The sequence below is a fragment of the Myodes glareolus genome, chromosome 16, assembly GCF_982192425.1.
Source record: "Myodes glareolus chromosome 16, mMyoGla1.1, whole genome shotgun sequence".
Classification (NCBI taxonomy): Eukaryota; Metazoa; Chordata; class Mammalia; order Rodentia; family Cricetidae; genus Myodes; species Myodes glareolus.
Window position 1 is genome coordinate 35,835,388 of NC_142041.1, and position 8,574 is coordinate 35,843,961.

At 36.1% G+C, this 8,574-nt stretch overlaps 1 pseudogene; it reads left to right on the forward strand.

The window, feature by feature from the left end:
* Positions 1 to 4,074: 4,074 nt before the first annotated feature.
* On the forward strand, positions 4,075 to 4,787 carry LOC125390853 (zinc finger protein-like 1 pseudogene; annotated as a pseudogene).
* The last annotated feature ends 3,787 nt before the right edge of the window (positions 4,788 to 8,574 follow it).

An 8,574-nucleotide genomic window follows, 5' to 3' on the forward strand; every position in this document is an offset into this window, starting at 1 on the left:
TCATAAAATCACATGTAAAACAATAGAACAAGGTAACTTGCATATATATCTGATTTTGACACACATAGACATACATATACCCATACATGAATATACATTTATCACACATATGTATACAAAAATATATTTGATTTAATTATAGTCACATGTTTATTTAATAAGGATCCTGTCATAAGTATTTAGTACAAGTTTTATTAAGTAATTAACATGCATATATGTAGCATTATCTAAACAGAAAGATTGAATGACACATGCAAAAGAGTCAATGTTTTTTAAAGGAAGACATACATCATGACTTACCTTGAACAAAATTACTAAAGTCAATAGATTTGTTTCTGCCAAAGTGCTAGTGAACACTGTCAAAGACATAACATTTAACTGAAAAAATAAAGTTTGAAGTATTCACACTTATTTATTAAGGAATAAATGATTGAAAAACCATGTGAGTCATGTCTTAGTGTTGGGTTTTCCTTTGTCCATTCTGTGCCATATGTAAATATGTAAAGGATGATATGTTAGCATTTTAGTTAGATATGTCCCTCAGCTTTCTCCCCCAATTGTCAGGCCTCCTTGATGACATTGCTTTCTGCAATGATAAAATTTTATGAAACGAGAATGCTAAGAATAAAACAAACCCTATTTTTTAAGTTTACTTGACGATGGTGTTTGACATAGTAACAGCAAAGTTGCATACTTGGTACTTACTTTTCTATTGTTAATATGCTATGCCAACTCATTTTTTGCTACTGTACTGTATTCAAAAACTTTAAAGCTTCATCTTAAATCATAACAAGAGCCATGAGTACTAATATTTATGCATTCTCAAAATGTATGAAAGTTAACATAATGGTTTAATGTGATCTTTTATGAAAACATTTGAGTATATCAAGCAAGTTATATTTTTGTACTTTGAAACTGTGAAGGTTTTCAGACTTTACCTTATCTTCAAATTAAAAACATGCTTCTATTCACAACTTAATTAAGACTGAATTGAAGAGACAGTTTTGTGCTTCGTGTGTACTGGGATTCTAATTTCTTTTACATTCTAGAGGGAAACAGAGGGGGATTATGTTTGTTGCCAAACACTATCCTGATAACAACCTCCACCATTTTTATGAGAATTAAATGGCATCTATAAATCAAACTTATTGATATTACCTCATAGATGGAGTTGGTGGGAGTGGCCATTAGATCTTACCTTACAATTCGGCTTAACCTCATGCTCTTCTGTCCTAGTTGTAAATGGAGATGATAAATATGTAATAGTTTTGAATTACATTTCTCTGATGGATGGAGCTGATGAACCATTTAAGAGGTGTTCAATATCCACTTACATTTTATCTTTTGAGATTCTTTGCTAAATAGCATAACCTAAATTTTATTGGAATATTTGTCTTAGATGAAATGCTGAATATGGTGTGCAGAAAGAAGGGCACTCAAACACTTGGGGTGTGACTGCAAACTGGTACAGTCACTATAGAAATTAGTATAGAGGTTTCTCAAAATCTAAAACTATTTTTATTGTACGAACCAGCAGTACAATTCTTGGGCATATACCCAAACAGCTTTCTACTTTATAAGAGCATTATTTGTAAACTCCCCCCTCTTCAAAATACCTAGAAAATGGAATCAACCTATGCACTGAAAGTATAATATGCATACGCAATAGGAATCTACTAAAAAAACTAAAAAGGAATAGTATTTTATGGGTGGCTTTGGTGCATGCATTTAATTATAGTACTTAGAAGGCAGAGATAAGCAAATTTTTGAGTTGTAGACCAGCCTTGTCTACCTAGCAAGTTCCAGGATAGCCAGAGGCAGACAGAGAATCCCTGCCTTAACAAGAAAACAAAAATGATATTATGAAAATTGCAGTAAGTTTAATAACCTTGAAAAATTATACTGTGAGGTAACTAAGACTGGGCAGGAGAATTTTCATTTTCTCTCTGATATGTTGATCATATGTCTGAATTTATGTTTATATTTAAATTGTAGTCTCTGTAAAGTCTAAAGAATTAAACAGGCTCCATGAGTGGACAAGGAAGCTTAAAGTCATATTAAAACAAAATTCAACTCATTCAAAAAGGAGGTGTGGGTGGATACACAAGGAATAAAAATATGTGGCATAGTTATTTGGACTTCAGAATATAAGAATACAACATAGTTTGAGTGGAAATATTCTTCATGGGTGGAGATTATCAACCTTAGAAGCTATGGGTTATCGAGCAAAAATTCTAGTTCTGGATGTGGGAAAACTCTCTATGAGCAAAAAGTCAAGTCAATCAAAGAGCTCCTCCCAGCAGAACAAAATATTGTCTCTGTTCTTGCCACAGCAACGCAGTAAGAACTGATTTCCAAGGACTGTAACCCCTTGGTTACAGAAAATAGAGAAATGAAGGGAGAATTGTACCAGAAGCTCCCTTCCTGTCAGCTAGTGTAGACAGGGTTGGAAGGTGCTAAAAAGGTTCTCTATGGAGAAAGGACATAAAGAGTCTTCCCAAGGCATTAACACTACATACCATAAAACCAGTATGCCAAGCAGGATGCTTCCATTTGTGCAATGATAGTACTATTTTATGAGATTTATCAGTCACTCCCTACAGGATTTGAGACTCAATTTGCAAAAGGGAATTCTTGCCAATAATTGTAAACCTGACCAAAAATCCATAGCTGAGGAAGTCATAGGCCCCAAAGAGGAACTTACTATTGCTTTTTCTAAATTATGCATAATTGAAATGCATTATATGCATATAAGAAATGTTTAAGGAACAAATTTAATTAATGGAAATATAAGTCTCTTATTGTAAGATTAATGTTCTTTGAATTTTGATCTGAATTCTGTAAAGCAAAGCTATTTCAAAGTTTTCAGACAATAAATATTAATGTATTTCACTTTCAAAATTGTTAAAAGCATTATTTTAATCATACAATCATTACAAAATCATAGATGGGTTATAATAATGTGTTTCCTGTTCCTGAGACAAAGTCTATGACCAAAAGCAGCTAGCAGAAGAGATAATTTATTTCCTCTTATTCTTTAGGGGCACAATACACCAATGAGAGAAATTATAGAAGGAACTAAAGTAAGAAACAGATCATGAAGAAATGATGGCTCCTGGATCATTCATGGCCTACTCAATTAAGTTTCAATTACAGTCCATGCCCACCTGCCCAGACATGTTGTTTCCCACAGTGGGCTGGCCATTCTAATATTAATATTTAAATTAATTTTTAATTAGACAACTTGATATTAGACACTCAAAACAGTCTCTCATAAATATGCATACAATTCAGTTCTTCAATTGAAGTCACCACTTTCTATGTAACTCTAGGTTATGCTACACTGAAAATAATATCTAAGCTGTAAAGGAATACACACTTTGAAGTGATATTTTAAGTTAACAGATAATGCATACAGTTCAAGTAAAATGTCATAGTCAATTAAATTCATAAATACAATCTTTTTGTCTAAATTTGTTTTTTACATTTCAAAAGGATAAAAATAACAAATCTTAATTAAAAATCCATATTTCTACTTTTATTTATTTAGCAATGAGCTATAATGTGTAACTAATTCAGTATGTGGGATAGAAAGAAAATATTTTCCCAATCTGTGTATACAAAGTATAAATACTTAATCGGATACATGTATAAAATTTAATTAAGTGTTCCCAATATTCTATTTCTTTATGAGATTAACAACATAATTTGTAATTCATTGTTGTAATTTCATTTACCAAAGGTTTGTGTTAATTGGGCAATAAGAAATCAGATAAAAATACAAGAGTCTGGGATTAGTGTTACTGTTCTTTAATTCATTGTTTACTTGAAGCTCTTGAAGTTTATTTTAAAGGAAAATTATTACATTGATTTCATGCATTTGAAATGGGAATGAAAGTTATGTACCACTGAGTTATCCATTATTACATTATAGGGCACTTCCAATGCTATCTGTTACTGTCTAGAATTTGTTGAAGACAACACATATATAAGTAAGAAAACATGGATAAATCAAGCTGTTGTTGACTGAGAAATTTCATGTATGTTCATAGCAGACAAGACAGTTGACTCTTGATTGATCTCTTCTACTGAGCCCGCATCAATGAATGTGCTGCCCAGCTACTCTCAAACACGACATCTGCTGGCTACCAGTACTCCAGCTTTAATGGCCCCGTATTCCCCCAGTCAAGCTAACTGCCCCTGTGGTTTCAGCAATGTGAGAAGAAGCTGGCCATGGTAAACTGGGCCTGGGCAGGACTGGGCCTCCCTTTGACTGATGAAGTGAGAAGCCCAGAGTCTGAGCCCCAAAATTCCTCAGACTTCTATGATTGGTACAGCTTTAATGCCAGCAGCAGTTGTGTGCAAGAAGATATAGACAGTACCCATACTGCTCCAGTTTTCTACAACCAGGTTCCCTGTTCCCCTCCCCTCCCAGAAGTCCTGAGCAGCGCGGTTATGGTTATACATATAGGTAGTATTTAGGCTCTGTCATATGCCCCACGGAAGTTATATGACACAAGGTATCATGACTGCACAGCAGGACTCTATGGACTTGTGATGTCGACAAATACAGCTCTGGGCTGGCTGGCTGACTGGCTGACTCAACTGCTCAGGATAAGGGCTGGCTCCAGGAAGCGGCCACTGACTCTGCTACAGCAGACAGGGCTCCTGCTCCTACTGGGATGCTGGGCTTCCTGGGATTCCTTGCCTTGGCTGGGGTGCAGCAGACAGTGATCCCCAATCTGGTCCCACTCATGAACTCTCACATCCATGTAGGTACTTGCTGAGCCCATGCTTGTGTCTGGGATGGCTTAGGACCTGAAGTCCTGAGGAGAGAAGGTCAGGAAGGCCTGAAGGCTATTCACTATTCCTCCTTCTCAGTTATGAGACACTAAGATGCCCTGGACTATGTCAGTTGGAGGCTGAGTTGCAGGCCAGGTCTGCAGCCTTGTTGGTCAAAATGATTTTCACTTGCTGGTCTCTGGATCTTCAGCCTCCTACTTAATATTCAACAGAGCAGACAAGTACAAATAAACTACAGATTTTATTTTTGAATATATGCTCACCACAAACTTATGAGGTTCAAAAAATAAAGTGGAAAAATTTTGTACTTCTTGGGAAGGGAGTGGATCTTAGATGAGTTCAGGAACTGAATGAATATGATCAAATACAATGTATAAAATTCTCAGAAAACTAACACAAATATAAGAATGAATAAATGTTTATCACAGACTTAAAATTCAACTTACTTTATTCCAGTTATCTAAAAATTAACTTTTGTCAAATTTGCAACTCTTTCATGGATTTATTGTATTCTTTTTGAATCACACCATTTCAAGAGAATTGATAACATGTGATATTTGAGAGGTGATTTTAAATGTAGATATAAAATATAGAGAGATTTTATATATAGATACATAAAAATTTGAGTGCAGATGCTATATATTCATCATGACAATCTCATTTGAATAAGTTCATTAGGACAACCTCATCTGAGTACCTAATACAACTTGGCATAAAAGTTTCAGTTTTCACACAGGCAAAAGAAAGTGAGGTTTGTCATTTTCTTTATTATCTTAAAAGATATTAAAACAAATATCAAGTATTAAATGAGTTATTTCATTTATAAGAACCATTCAATCAGTATGAAAACTGAGCCATATGCCATCATGTTACATGGTTAATACTACCTTTTATAACACATATTATCACATCATTACATGTATATGTATTTGTAGTGTGTGAGTCTTTGTGTGTGTGATGGGAGAGAGAGAGAGAGAGAGAGAGAGAGAGAGAGAGAGAGAGAGAGAGAGATCAGAAATATAACTAATAGAGATTGATTAGAGGGGCTTACAGGCTAAGTCCTTGTAGTTCAGCAGCAGTGGCCTTCTGAAGAAAGGCCAGGAATCTGATAATTATTCACTACATAATGAGACGTGATATCACAGCAGTCCTAAAACAGTGGCAGTGTGTCAGAGGATTGCTAGAGAGCTGATGGGCTTCAGTCAATGTTGACTCATTAAGAAATAATCTCTAAGACCAGTGCAATAATTGCCTCAAGAGCAGAATAGATGAGCTTGTCTGTGATTTTCAGTGCTAATAGGCAAAATCTTCCATATCTGTTTAAGTCGGCTTCTACCACAGGTAGAAAATAGTGTTGGTCCTTCCAGTTCAAATCATACAATTAAAATATCTCACAGGCATGCCCATCTGGGGGTTTTAATTAATGCAGATGTATCCAAGTTGGCAATCAAGATTAGCCATCACATATATCATTATAAAAGTGGCTCAATTTTAATGGTATTGTTTGGCTCGAATATTTCTTTAACAACAATCTTTGAAAGCTCTATTAATTAGATATAAACAGACATAAAACTGTCATTTTATCAACCTTTACAGGTTGCAATTCAAAGTATTGAACCTCATATAATAGTCTTTTTAAAAAAACACACATTCATGTGTATGTGTGTGTATACATACATACATATATATATATATATATATATATATATATATATATGGAAAGAGAGAGGGAGAGAGAGTTTTGTTTTCATGTAAGTTTGTACACCACATTAGTGCCTAGTGCTCACAGAGGTCAGAAAAGTAAGTTTCAAAGCATGGCATTGGATTTTGTGATGGTTCTGAACCACCATATTAGTGCTGAGAATTGAACATAGATACTCTGCAAGTCCAAAAAAAAAAATGTTCTTAACCACTGAACCTGCTCTGTAGCCAGCCACTCATTGACTTTCTTTTTTATTTCTTCTCAAAACAATCTTTTCTTACTTTATATACCAACCCAGTTCCCTCCTCCTCCCCTCCTGCTTACCCTCACCTTCTACCAATCCAAGGCCCCATATGCTCCTCATAGAGGATAAGGTTTCCCATGGGGAGCCAAAAAAGTCTGGAATACCTTTTTGATGCAGGACCCTCCCAACTAGTGTGCATTCCCAGTCTGCTTCTCGAAGAGTCACTGAGGTCTCTGGAAATGGGTAGGTTTGAGATTACAGGGTTTTCGGGGAGGTATTGGAGCAGCTTGCCTGCTCAAGACTTTCCTGCTGACTGTCTAGTGCTGGCTGGGGAGGGGCTTGGGGTTTTTCCCCCAGGGCTTATGGTCTAGAGACTGGGCTGTCCAGCAGGGGATTGACCACTCACCTCTTGGTCCACTCTCCCCTCTCTGATTTTCTTAAATATAAACCATAAGGACAAAAACATTTTCGTTTTTTGTAACCAGAATTCTCTCTAAATCCTCAGCTCCAATGGCTTTGGTCTCCTCCCACCTTATATTCCTCTCTCACCACCATATCTCTTCCTGTCTCCACCTTCCTGCATTGAATTTGAAGGCATAGTATGACATCCAAGTACTGGGATTAAAGAGGTCAGCCACCACTGCTGGTCCCTGTTTCTCATCTAGTTTATCAATCTAGTGTAGCCCAGGGTGATCTTGAACTCACAGAGATCTCTCTGCCTTTGCTTCCCGAGTGCTAGGATTAAAAGTGTTTGCCATCACTATGGCTGACTAGTGGCTACACACTCTGATCCTCAGGCAAGCTTTATTTGTTATAGACAAAACAAAGTATCACCATATTTTTCTATTTTTTTAAACTTCCATTTATTTTCATCTTATTAGAACTCAATCTGATGTGGTAACTTTCATCTTAATCTGTTGGTTCATGCAGAGACGCATAGATGTTACAAGCTTTATGTATTTTATCATGCAGACTTTATCACTTTAATAAAATAATGGTCATTCTCAACTTAGACACTACTAAAGCATGACATTTTTACAATAGCCATTAACACTTTAGTATTTAATGGTGAATCAATCCCACACCAGTTATGTTTTAAAGAGGTATTTATTTGGGGGGGTAAATTTACATACACATAAACCATCAGGAAAGGAGCCTAGTCGCTGGAGCAGGAGCCGGAACCAAGCATTGGAACCAAGAGGCCGAGCCTAGGCTTGCCGCTCTTCTTTTAAAGAGAAATATATCACTCCCTAGTGGGCTGGTATTTCAGCGGCTATTGGCTGATGGAGCAGAAGGTGCTCCCGCAGCACTGTGGACTCATGCTTCAGCAACTATTGGCTGAAGCAGCTGAAGGTACTCCCGTAGCACCTCCCCCTTTTTGTTTAAGTAAGAGAGTTCTAAGCCTACTACGAAATTGTATACAGTAAGTACAAACCTACAAAATTATATACAATAAGTACAAATGTCCTATTCTAACTAGTTAAAGTCTTGTATAAAAAATAACTTGGCCAAGTCATGAGAGAAAAGTAGCTACATTTATCTAGTCTTCAACCCCATAGAAGGTCTGAGAAGGGAAATAATGTTACCTGAGTAATTAGGAAGTGCAATCAAAGAACTTCCAAAACATGCAACAAATCACAGAGACAACTGGCTACCTGGGCAATCACCAAAGACCTATTTGCAGCATTGAAGCAACCAACTTTGACTAAGGCCTAGAATAACTGACAGATTACTTTTAACAGGCAAGAGATTTTTCAAAACCATCTTACCCTGTCTTGGCAAGATTTAACAGTTCTGTTTATCCATTTCTGGATTTTATCCATTT